The sequence below is a fragment of the Phocoena phocoena genome, chromosome 14 (assembly GCF_963924675.1).
Source record: "Phocoena phocoena chromosome 14, mPhoPho1.1, whole genome shotgun sequence".
NCBI classification, from domain to species: Eukaryota; Metazoa; Chordata; class Mammalia; order Artiodactyla; family Phocoenidae; genus Phocoena; species Phocoena phocoena.
The window spans coordinates 25,538,260-25,551,735 of record NC_089232.1 but is presented as its reverse complement, the minus strand read 5'-3'; positions in this window follow the sequence as shown (position 1 = coordinate 25,551,735).

The window sequence follows — 13,476 nt, the reverse complement described above, 5'->3', positions numbered from 1 at the left end:
TCAAGAGCCCCCTTGGGTTTTGAATTATCGATGGTTTTGCCATTAATAAGTGTATGTTCCTCAGCAAGTGATCTAACCTCGGAACTATGGTTTACTCATCTGTAAAGTGGAGATAATAGTACCTACCTCAGGGTTGCTGCAAGGATTAAATGAGAGACCATGTAAACAATAAAGCACTCTCTATACCAGTAGAGGTTGTTATTGTAAGAATTGGCCTATTCTGCCATAATCATATAGCTTAACCATCTGATAAACATGACACATGCAGTCACTTTAAGCCTCATTTGGTGGGAGGAGAGTCATTGCCTCACACAGACATCCTGTCCTGGGGCATCTCTGGTGAGATCTTAGCTGCTAGTGTCTCGGTTTTGGGAGGCAGGGGCTGTCATTTTCATAATCTTCACATGTCTCGGCGACCTTACTGGTCTTTCTATATGGGAATGGAGGGGGGCTCTGTATTCTTTGGTTTATCCTCACTCACTCTGCTCTCTTGAGGTTATGGGTTAGTTTCATTTCGAGGAATGAAGGGAAATGGGAGATTTCAGTAGGATCTGGGATCTCTGTGAAAAGGGGAGAAGAGTTTCCCAAGGAGGGGGAACCAGATCACAGTGGATTTGGGGCATTTGGTCCTTGGGTAGTGGCTCTGGTTGGAGGAAGATGGGATGAGGAATGTAGGAAAACTGAGGAAGGATGGAAATAGACATGAAGGGAGGAGAGCCACATCTTAGGCTGTGGAAAGTTCAAGCCCCAAGAGTGAGTGATAGCATGGAAATGTGAAACTAGATCCCAAAGAGATACGTGTGAATAACTGATTGCATTATCTTTGGACTGTGGGGGTGTGGGATGGGAAAGGATCCAATGATAAGGGAGGTGAAGGAGGGTGCAGCGTTCCGGCAGGTAGAATTGTGAGGATTCTGGCAACCAGAGACCTGACTGGCTTTTGCGCATAAAAGTAGCCAGGGACAGGGTTGGGGATGGGGCTTGTGTTTGTGTTTACCTCCAAACTCTAAAGATTGCCCGCTTTCTGGCCTGCACTCTGAAATTCGCCTCTGTTTTTGGTTCTGGTCCCTGGTCCATAAATTGTGACTCTCAGCTTGTCACCCCTAACCAGTGGTCTGCTGCTACCCACGTGACCTTACTGAAAGTAGAGCCAGAAAGAGATGCTCCCTGATCACTCTCATGAACCAAGTGAATTCCAGCATACCGCTGGCCCTAACCCAACAGGAGGCAGACTCACATCTTTTCCCAGGAGTCTCCTGGCTCCCTAGCTTTCCGCAGTAGCTCCCCAAGTGATGGCAGGAGAGGGCTCCTTTAGGTATCGGCTGGGTCTTGTCCCTCCTGGCTACTCTGCCCCTGTCAGAGGGGGGCGGTCATGGCTACAACAGACTGTTCTTGGTCAACTGCACAGAGATCCTATCTCACAGGTGTGGGGATTGAACTTGCCTTTTTGGTTGTAGTAGAGCCAAGGTTGGAATTTTTTTGTTTTTGTTTGTTTTTGTGGTACGCGGGCCTCTCACTGTTGTGGCCTCTCTCGTTGCGGAGCACAGGCTCCGGACGCGCAGGCTCAGCGGCCATGGCTCACGGGCCCAGCTGCTCCGCGGCATGTGGGATCTTCCCGGACCGGGGCATGAACCCGTGTCCCCTGCATCGGCAGGCGGACTCTCAACCACTGCACCACCAGGGAAGCCCAAGGTTGGAATTTTTAAAGATCATTTTCACCAACTGGAGGAAAAGCTAGCAATCAAAGCAGTAAGAAATATTTCTGCAATTTAAAAATTCTGTTTGATGGGTCCCAGGGACAGACCTTGCTGTGACATGGCAATTTGTATGACCAGTACAGAGAAGGTTTGGTCCCAGAGAGGTCCATCTGGAGTGATGTAAAATAGCAGGTCCTGGTTGAGGTAGGGATGGGCAAGCAACAGAGAGAATGACCTAGCTCCCTGAGGATGTTAGGTGGAGTCAGGGGTGTTTGGAAGAGCCAAGATGAGTTTTAGAGGGCTACTTCAGGTCCTGTGGAGAAATAAATGCAAGCCCGGAACTGTCTTCCTCTCTTTTTCCCAAGGGTTCCCAGTCCATGGGACTAGCTTTTCCCTAGACACACTGGGCCTAGGGTTTAGGGCTACAGATGAATCTGCTCCCTGCTGGTGGGTATGGCACCTATCTCATGGACTCCAGAGCTTGGCAGTGCTGAACCCCAGGCTAAAGCCTTTCACCACCTGCAGCTGGAGCCATGGTTGAGAAGGAGGAGTCATCAACTGACGCTGGATCCAAAGACCAACATCACGCCCTCAGCTTCAAGCAAGTCCTTTGGGTTGAGAGGCTGGGAATACAGTCCTCCTAGGGCTGAGGTTCGCTCCAGGGACTCTCTGAAGGTTATGTGTCGAGGAGGCTGATCAGACTTCTCTGATCAGAGGCTGAGGAAGAGAACTCATGGGAAAAGCTCAGGCTTCAGGCCTTTGTCGGCGTACTTCATATCTGTCAGGTAAGGGGTTCTAATCAGCCTCACATGGATTCACTGAAATTCTCTCCTGCAAGCCCAAGAGTGCACAGACTTGGTACACGCTCTCGACACTCTCCTTTCAAGATACGCCAAATTGTGTGTGGTACGTAAGCTATTCCTTCCTTTGTAAGAAGTGAGGAAGCAGAAGTGGCCCTTCTCTGAGGTGAGGATGGAGATGGATGTTTTGTCCTTTAAGTGATGTAGAACTGTGTCCTGCTTCCATGCAGCTTCTCCAGCGCTCTGGTGGGGTAGAAGGTGTGGATGCTGGAGACAGTCAGGCCTTGAGGATTATGGGGAGGTGTCCCCATGCTTGGGTGTGGAAGGATGGATCTGCCTGTCCTTTGTGTGAGGTCGGATGATGAGCTTCTCAGCAGCAATCATAGGAACCAGAGGCTCTTCTTCCCTTTGCTGGGAGCCACACAAGTCCCCTGAATTCTTGTTCAGTTCTAGGGAGAAGGATGACCATCCCCAAGATGGCTGAGATAGAATATTTTCCCCCTGAAGTGACTGGGAGTTCAGAACCAGGTTAATTTGATTTATAGAAATAAAGTAATATTTTTGTACCTATAAGTTTGTGGAGAAAAATCCATGAGCACTGTAACTAATACCAGCATTTCTAAAACTAGCTGAGTCCAGAGTGCCTGCATTATGAACTGTCCTATAGATTGAGAGAGCAGAACAGACTGTAGATAGATTAGAGCTGAATGACCACTAGTTGTCTGAAATGAGGATGAGGGCCTTCTTCCAACCCTTTGCAGGAGCTATTCCCCCTAGTGTAGCTTGTCTGCATACATATCCACCATATTAATTTTTTATCAGACTCAAAACCCATCACCTCTCAGATTTACTGGATTTTGGCAATTTGTCTGTGGTCCCGTCATAATACTATAGCTCATTGTATTGTGAGCACCTTGTAATTCCCAGGTAAACATCCTTAGAAAGAAGGGAACGTGAACCTGCTCCTAGCTGACAAACCAAGGTGTCCACGTGCTACCGCTACAAAGGTTTATGACAAAGCTGTCCTTTGAAGAGTTGCTAGATAACTTCTTATTCTTTTGGGTACTTATTGCTGTACTAGTCAGGACAGGCTTTGTTATGACACAATAACATACAACCCCATATTCTTAGTGGTTTAAAGCAACATGTTTCTTATACTACTTAGAAAGGAAGGAAGTTCTGACATATACTACAACATGGATGAATCTTGAGGACATTATGATAAGTGAAATAAACCAGTCACAAAAATATTGTATGTTTCCGCTTATGTGAGGTACTTAGAGTAATCAGATTCACAGAGACAGCAAGTAGAATGGTGGTGGCCACGGGCTGGGGCTCAGAGGAATGGGGGTTATTGTTTAATGCATATAGGACTTCAGTTTTACAAGGTGGAAAGAGGTCTGGAGATGGATGGTGGTGATGGCTGTACAATATTATGAAAGTAATACCTCTGAACGGTACACTTAAAAATGGTTAGGATGGTAAGTTTTATGTGATTTTACCACAATTTTAAAAATTGGAAAAAATGAATAAGACACAGTCTCTGCCCCTTTGAAGCTCTTAATTCAGTGGAGAGGCAGATATGCACTATGAAAAGCACTACTGTGAAGGTATGTCCCAATCCCAAGCAACCTATGGACACCTCATTCATCTTATATCTCTCTTTTTTTTAAACTTTTTATTTTATATCGGAGTATAGTTGTTTAAAAATGTTGTGTTAGTTTCAGGTATACAACAAAGTGATTCAGTTATACATGTATCTATTCTTTTTCAAATTCTTTTCCCATTTAGGTTGTTACACAGGGTTGAGCAGAGTTCCCTGTGCTATACAGTAGGTCCTCGTTGGTTATCCGTTTTAAACATAGCAGTGTGTATATGTCAATCCCAAACTCCCTAACTATCCCTCCCCCCACCAGTCACCCCTACTAACCATAAGTTTGTTCTCTAAGTCTGTGAGTCTGTTTCTGTTTTGTAAATAAGTTCATTTGTATCATTGTTTTAGATTCCACGTGTAAGTGATATCATACGATATTTGTCTTGTCTGACTTACTTCACTCAGTATGACAATCTCTAAGTCCATCCCTGTTGCTGCAAATGGCATTATTTCATTCTTTTTAATGGCTAAGTACTATTCCATTGTATATATGTACCACATCTTTATCCATTCGTCTGTTGATGGACGTTTAGGTTGCTTCCATGTCTTCTCTATTGTAAACAGTGCTGCAATGAGCATTGGGTGCATGTATCCTTTTGGAGCATGGTTTTCTCCGGATATATGCCCAGGAGTGGGATTGCAGGATCATATGGTAGCTCTATTTTTAGTTTTTTAAGGAACCTCCATACTGTTCTCCACAGTGGCTATACCAATTTACATTCCCACCAACAGTGTAGGAGAGTTCCCTTTTCTCTACACCCTCTCCAGCATTTATTGTTTCTAGGGTTTTTTTGGATGATGGCCATTCTGACTGGTGTGAGGTGATATCTCATTGTAGTTTTGAGTTGCATTTCTCTAATTAGCTATATTGAGCATCTTTTCATGTGCCTCTTGGCCATCTGTATGTCTTCTTTGGAGAAATGTCTCATTAGGTCTTCTGACCATTTTTTTTTTTTTACATCTTTATTGGAGTATAATTGCTTTACAATGGTGTGTTAGTTTCTGCTTTATAACCAAGTGAATCAGTTATACATATACATATGTTCCCATATCTCTTCCCTCTTGCGTCTCCCTCCCTCCCACCCTCCCTCTGACCATTTTTTGATTGTGTTGTTTGTTTTTTGATACCGAGCTGCATGAGCTGTTTGTAAATTTGGGGGACTAATCCCTTATCTGTCACATTGTTTGCAAATATTTTCTCCCATTCTGTGGGTTGTCTTTTTGTTTTGTTTATGGTTCCCTTTGCTATGCAAAAGCTTTTGAGTTTAATTAGGCCCCATTTATTTATTTTTGTTTTTATTTCCATTACTCTAGGAGGTGGATCAAAAAAAATCTTGCTGCGATTTATGTCAGAGACTGTTCTGCCTGTGTTTTCCTCTAAGAGTTTTATAGTGTCCGGTCTTACATTTAGGTCTTTAATCCATTTTGAGTTTATTTTTGTGTGTGGTGTTAAAGAGTGTTCTAATTTCATTTTTTACATGTGGCTGTCCAGTTTTCCCAGCACCACTTATTGAAGAGGCTGTCTTTCCTCCATTGTATAGTCTTGCCTCCTTTGTCATAGATTAATTGACCATAGGTGCGTGGGCTTATTTCTGGGCTTTCTATCCTGTTCCATTGAGCTCTATTTCTGTCTTTGTGCCAGTACCATACTCTTTTTTTTTTGCGGTACGTGGGCCTCTCACTGTTGTGGCCTCTCCCGTTGCGGAGGACAGGCTCCGGACGTGCAGGCTCAGCGGCCATGGCTCACGGGCCCAGCTGCTCCACAGCATATGGGATCTTCCTGGACCGGGGCACGAACCCGCATCCCCTGCATTGGCAGGCGGACTCTCAACCACTGCGCCACCAGGGAAGCCCTCTGGAGAGTTTTTATCATAAGTGGTGTTGAATTTTGTCAAAAGCTTTTCCTGCATCTATTGAGGTGATCATATGGTTTTTATTCTTTAATTTGTTGACGTAGTGTATCACACTGATTGATTTACGGATGTTGAAGAATCCTTGCATCCCTGGGATAAATCCCACTTGATCATAGTATATGATCCTTTTAATGTATTGTTGGATTTGGATTGCTAGTATTTTGTTGAGGATTTTTGTGTGTATGTCCACCAGTGATGTTGGCCTGAAATTGTAACTGTGATTTAAAAACCCCCAACAAACAAAAGTCCAGGATCAGATGGCTTCACAGGCGAATTCTATCAAACATTTAGAGAAGAGTTAACACCTATCCTTCAGAAACTGTTCCAAAAAATTGCAGAGGAAGGAAAACTCCCAAACTCATTCTATGAGGCCACCATTACCCTGATACCAAAACCAGACAAAGATACTGCAAAAAAAGAAAATTACATCTGGTCTAATGTGTCATTTAAAGTCTGTGTTTCCTTATTGATTTTCCTTCTGGATGATCTGTCCGTGGTTGAAAGTGGGGTGTTAAAGTCTCCTACTATGAATGTGTTACTGTCGATTTCCCCTTTTATGGCTGTTAGTACTTGCCTTATATATTGAGGTGCTCCTATGTTGGGTGCATATATATTTACAATTGTTATATCTTCTTCTTGGATTGATTCCCTTGATCATTATGTAGTGTCCTTCTTTGTCTCTTATAACAGTCTTTATTTTAAAGTCTATTTTGTCTGATAAGATTATTGCCACTCCAGCTTTCTTTTGATTTCCTTTTGTGTGGAATACCTTTTTCCATCCCCTCACTTTCAGTCTGTATGTATCCCTAGGTCTGAAGTGGGTCTCTCGTAGACAGCCTATATACGGGTCTTGTTTTTGTATCCATTCAATCCGTCTATGTCTTTTGGTTGGAACATTTAATCCATTTACTTTTAAGGTAATTATTGATATGTATGTTCCTATTGCCATTTTGTTAATTGTTTTGGGTTTGTTTTTGTAGGTCTTTTTTCCCCCCTTCCTCTCTTGTTCTCTTCTCTTGTAGCTTGATGACCATCTTTAGTGTTGCGTTTGGGTTCCTTTTTCTTTTTTGTGTGTATATCTATTGTAGTTTTAGGGTTTGCTGTTCCCATGGGGTTTTGTTATAGCAGTCTATATATGTACAAGGTTGTTTTAAGTTGCTGGTCTCTTTCCTGCCTCGAGAAGTTCCTTTAGCGTTTGTTGCAAAGCTGCTCTGGTGGTGCTGAATTCTCTTAGCTTTTGCTTGTCTGTAAAGCTTTTGATTTCTCTGTCGAATCTGAATGAGATCCTTGCTGCGTAGAGTATTCTTGGTTGTCGGTTCTTCCCTTTCATCACTTTAAATATATTGTGCTGCTCCCTTCTAGACTGCAGAGATTCTGCTGAGAAATAAGCTGATAACATTTTGGGAGTTCCCTTGTATGTTATTTGTCATTTTTCTATTGTTGCTTTTAATATTTTTTCTTTGTCTTTAATTTTTGTCAATTTGATTACTATGTGTCTTGGTGTGTTCCTCCTTGGGTTTCTCCTGCCTGGGACTCTCTGCGCTTCCTGGACTTTTCTTTCCCACATTGGGGAAGTTTTCAGCTATTATCTCTTCAAATATTTTCTCAGGTCCTTTCTGTCTCTCTTCTTCTTCTTCTGGGACCCCTATAATGCAAATGTTGGTGCATTTAATGATGCCCCAGAAGTCTCTTAGACTGTCTTCATTTCTTCTTTTTTCTTTATTCTGTTCTGTAGTGGTGATTTCTACCATTCTGTTTTCCAGCTCACTTATCCGTTCTTCTGCCTCACTTCTTCTGCTATTGATTCCTTCCAGTGTATTTTTCCTTTCAGTTATTGTATTGTTCATCTCTGTTTGTTTGTTCTTTAGTTCTTCTAGGTCTTTGTTAAACATTTCTTGCATCTTCTTGATCCTTGCCTCCATTCTTTTTCTGAGATCTTGGATCATGTTCACTATCATTATTCTGAACTCTTTCTGGTAGGTTGGCTGGCTCCGCTTCACTTAGTTGTTCTTCTGGGGTTTCATTGTGTTCCTTCATCTGGGACAAATTCCTCTGCCTTCTCATTTGACTGACTTTCTGTGATTGTGGTTTTTGTTCTGCAGGCTGCAGGATTGTCGTTCTTGCTTCTGCTGTCTGCCCTCTGATGGATGAGGCTGTCTAAGAGGTTTGTGTAGGCTTCCTGATGGGAGGGTCTGGTTCCTTCTCAGTAGTGGGTGGACCTGGTTCTTGTCCCTCTGGTGGGCAGGGCTATTCTCAGGGAGATTTTAAGCCACTTTTCTACTGATGGGTGGGGCTGTGTTCCTGCCCTGTTGGTTGTTTGGCCTGAGGCATCCCAGCGTTGGAGCCTACAGGCTGTTTGGTGGGGCTAATGGCAGTCTCTGGGAGGACTCACGCCAATGAGTACTTCCCAGAACTGCTGCTGCCTGTGTCTTTGTCCCCACAGTGAGGCACAGCTGCTCCCCACCTCTGCAGGAGACCCTCCCATACTAGCAGGTAGGTCTGGCCCTGTCTCTTACGAGGTCACTGCTTTTTACCCCTGGGTCCTGGTGTGCATGAGACTTTGTGTGCCCTCCAAGAGTGGAGTTTCTCTTTCCCTCAGTCCTGTGGAAGTCCTGCAATCAAACCCTGTTGGCCTTCAAAGCCAGATTCTCTGGGGACTCCTCCTTCTGTTGCCAGACCCCCAGGCTGGGAAGCATGACATGGGGCTCAGAACTTTCACTCCTATGGGAGAACTTCTGTGGTATAATTGTTTTCCAGTTTGTGTGTTTCTCACTTGGTGGGTATGGGATTTGATCTTATCACGATTGTGCCCCACCTACCGGCTCCTTGTGGCTTCTTCTTTTTTTTTTTTTGCGGTACACGGGCCTCTCACTGTTGTGGCCTCTCCCATTGCAGAGCACAGGCTCCAGACGCGCAGGCTCAGCGGCCATGGCTCACGGGCCCAGCCACTCCGCGGCATATGGGATCCTCCCGGACTGGGGCACGGACCTGTGTTCCCTGCATCAGCAGGCGGGCTCTCAACCACTGCACCACCAGGGAAGCCCAGTGCTTCTTCTTTGTCTTTGGATGTAGAGTATCTTTTTTGGTACGTTCCAGCATATTTTTGTCAGTGGTTGTTCAGCAGTTAGTTGTGATTTTGTTGTTTTCGTAAGGAGGGGGTGAACTCACATCCTTCTACTCCACTATCTTGAGCTAATCTCCTCTTACATCTCTTCTTAACTGGCAGCTAGACAAACAGACTTGAGACACCAACAAAAACTTTGTACCTCTAAGTGGACTCCCCTGAAGATACTGAGACAGTCTAGACATATATATGCCTTATATGGTCTTTTTTGTGTATCCAATTTTACATAATAAAACTAATAAAAACAAGATGTTTTTCTGTCTGTGAAACTAGCAAAGATTTAAAAAAAGGTGGATGATACTTTGTGCTGAGAGGTGTTTGTGGGGAATTGGGTATTCTCCTATCCTATTGTTGGATGTGAAATTTGTACAAATTCTATGGAAGGCATTCTGTCAATATCTATTAAAAACATAAGAATGTATGTATCATTTGACCTAATAATTACACTTCTGGATATTTATTATTTTTAGGAAATAATGGCATAAGTGTGCAAAGATGTATTTCTAAAGGTTTTCATTTTAGTATTTTATATGCCTAAAATATTAGAAGAATCCAATTATTCAATAAGAGAAATTTGGTTAAATTAGACCCAATATTGACTTGAAAAAAGGTCCACAACATTGTTAAGTTAAAACAAAGAGAAAACCATAAGGAAGAGAGGAGCAGCCCCTGACAGCCAGGAGCTGGCCTGACATCACTGTGGGGACCTGGAGTTCTCCTGTTTCATAGAATACCAACATCAAGTAAGGCCACTCAGCAATGTGATGGATGGGACAAAAACAAGACCACTCTGTAATCATGTCTGCACACAGACAAAACTGGAATATTGTGCAAACCACAAATATGACCAAACATCTACCTGTCCCTGCTAATAGAAGTGACTGCTACTTCTTTACCTGTTCTTCACCAGCTTTAGCCTAGCTCCAGTCATCTCTCCTTCTGGGTGAGATTTATAAAGGTACCCAAGCATTAGAATTATGCTGTTTCCTGGCAACACCCAATCTAGAGAAAAGCCCTGCTTCCTTAAATCCTCCTGCAAGCCCCTTAGCACAAGCGTGAATGCTGTAAGTTCTTCCTAACAGTCTCCTACTGAGACACCCCACAATTCCCTGTGCTGTGCATTCTCCCTCACTGTAGAGTGATAAACCTAGATACAGCTGTGTTCCTGGTGGTCTTTGGCTGGAGATAATGACAGTTCAGTCCATTATTGTTTGTAATAGATACTTACTTCCATTGTCTCAAAAATGTATGGAACAATACACACCAAGCTGTTGGCAATGGTAACCTGGTGAGGGATTTTACTTTTTTTTTTTTTCGGTACGCGGGCCTCTCACTGTTGTGGCCTCTCCTGTTGCGGAGCACAGGCTCCGGATGCGCAGGCTCAGCGGCCATAGCTCACGGACCCAGCCGCTCCGTGGCCTGTGGGATCTTCCCGGACCGGGGCACGAACCCGCGTCCCCTGCATCTGCAGGCGGACTCTCAACCACTGCGCCACCAGGGAAGCCCCTGGGATTTTACTTTTGATTTACTATTGTTTTTGGAGGGGGGAAAGGGAAGAAAGGAAAGAAGAAGGAGAAGGATGAGGAGAGAATGATGACGATGATGTGATGGCAGTGGCTGTAAATGAAGTATTAAGTGTTGATAATGATGTTATTGGACTATATTCTTTAAATTTTCTACAATTAATATGCATTACATTTGAATGAAAAATTTTAGAACTTTTTTTTTCTACATCGTTATTGGAGGATAATTGCTTTACAATGGTGTGTTAGTTTCTGCTTTATAACAAAGTGAATCAGTTATACATATACATATGTTCCCATATCTCTTCCCTCTTGCGTCGCCCTCCCGCCCACCCTCCCTATCCCACCCCTCTAGGTGGTCACAAAGCACCGAGCTGATCTCCCTGTGCTATGTGACTGCTTCCCACTAGCTATCTGTTTTACGTTTGGTAGTGTATATATGTCCATACCTTTCCCTCGCTTTGTCACAGCTTACCCTTCCCCCTCCCCATATCCTCAAGTCCGTTCTCTAGTAGGTCTGTGTCTTTTTTTTTACATCTTTATTGGAGTATAATTGCTTTACAATGGTGTGTTAGTTTCTGCTTTATAACAAAGTGAATCAGTTATACATATACATATGTTCCCATATCTCTTTCCTCTTGTGTCTCCCTCCCTCCCACCCTCGCTATCCCACCCCTCTAGGTGGTCACAAAGCACCGAGCTGATCTCCCTGTGCTATGTGGCTGCTTCCCACTAGCTATCTATTTTACGTTTGGTAGTGTATATATGTCCATACCTTTCCCTCGCTTTGTCACAGCTTACCCTTCCCCCTCCCGATATCCTCAAGTCCATTCTCTAGTAGGTCTGTGTCTTTTTTTTTACATCTTTATTGGAGTATAATTGCTTTACAATGGTGTGTTAGTTTCTGCTTTATAACAAAGTGAATCAGTTATACATATACATATGTTCCCATATCTCTTCCCTCTTGTGTCTCCCTCCCTCCCACCCTCGCTATCCCACCCCTCTAGGTGGTCACAAAGCACCAAGCTGATCTCCCTGTACTATGCGGCTGCTTCCCACTAGCTATCTACCTTACGTTTGGTAGTGTATATATGTCCATGCCTCTCTCTCGCTTTGTCACAGCTTACCCTTCCCCCTCCCCATATCCTCAAGTCCGTTCTCTAGTAGGTCTGTGTCTTTATTTCTGTCTTACCCCTAGGTTCTTCATGACATTTTTTCCCCTCAAATTCCATATATATGTGTTAGCATACGGTATTTATCTTTCTCTTTCTGACTTACTTCACTCTGTATGACAGGCTCTAGGTCCATCCACCTCATTAAAAATAGCTCAATTTCGTTTATTTTTTAATGGCTGAGTAATATGCCATTGTATATATGTGCCACATCTTCTTTATGAATTCATCCGATGATGGACACTTAGGTTGTTTCCATCTCCGGGCTATTGTAAATAGAGCTGCAATGAACATTTTGGTACATGACTCTTTTTGAATTACGGTTTGCTCAGGGTATATGCCCAGTAGTGGGATTGCTGGGTCATATGGTAGTTCTATTTGTAGTTTTTTAAGGAACCTCCATACTATTCTCCATAGTGGCTGTACCAATTCACATTCGCACCAGCAGTGCAAGAGTGTTCCCTTTTCTCCACACCCTCTCCAGCAATTTATTGTTTCTAGATTTTTTGATGACGGCCATTCTGACTGGTGTGAGATGGTATCTCATTGTAGTTTTGATTTGCATTTCTCTAATGATTAATGATGTTGAGCATTCTTTCATATGTTTGTTGGCAGTCTGTATATCTTCTTTGGAAAAATGTCTATTTAGTTCTTCTGCCCATTTTTGAATTGGGTTGTTTGTTTTTTTGTTATTGAGCTGCATGAGCTGCTTGTAAATTTTGGGGATTAATCCTTTGTCAGTTGCTTCATTTGCAAATATTTTCTCCCATTCTGAGGGCTGTCCTTTGGTCTTGTTTATGGTTTCCTTTGCTGTGCAAAAGCTTTGAAGTTTCATTAGGTCCCATTTGTTTATTTTTTTTATTATTTTTTAAAATTTCCATTTCTCTAGGAGGTGGGTCAAAAAGGATCTTGCTGTGATTTATGTCATAGAGTGTTCTGCCTATGTTTTCCTCTAAGAGTTTGACAGTTTCTGGCCTTACAGTTAGGTCTTTAATCCATTTTGAGCTTATTTTTGTGTATGGTGTTAGGGAGTGATCTAATCTCATACTTTTACGTGTACCTGTCCAGTTTTCCCAGCACCACTGATTGAAGAGGCTGTCCTTTCTCCACTGTACATTCCTGCCTCCTTTATCAAAGATTAGGTGAACATATGTGCACGGGTTTATACCTGGGCTTTCTATTCTGTTCCATTGATCTATATTTCTGTTTTTGTGCCAGTACCATACTGTCTCGATTACTGTAGCTTTGTAGTATAGTCTGAAGTCAGGGAGCCTGATTCCTCCAGCTCCATTTTTCGTTCTCAAGATTGCTCTGGCTATTCAGGGTCTTTTGTGTTTCCATAGAAATTGTGAAATTTTTTGTTGTAGTTCTGTGAAAAATGCCATTGGTAGTTTGATAAGGATTGCATTGAATCTGTAGATTGCTTTGGGTAATAGAGTCATTTTAACAATGTTGGTTCTTCCAATCCAAGAACATGGTATATCTCTCCATCTGTTTGTATCATCTTTAATTTCTTTCATCATTATCTTGTAGTTTTCTGCATGAAGGTCATTAGTCTCCTTAGGTAGGTTTATTCCTAGATATTTTATTCTT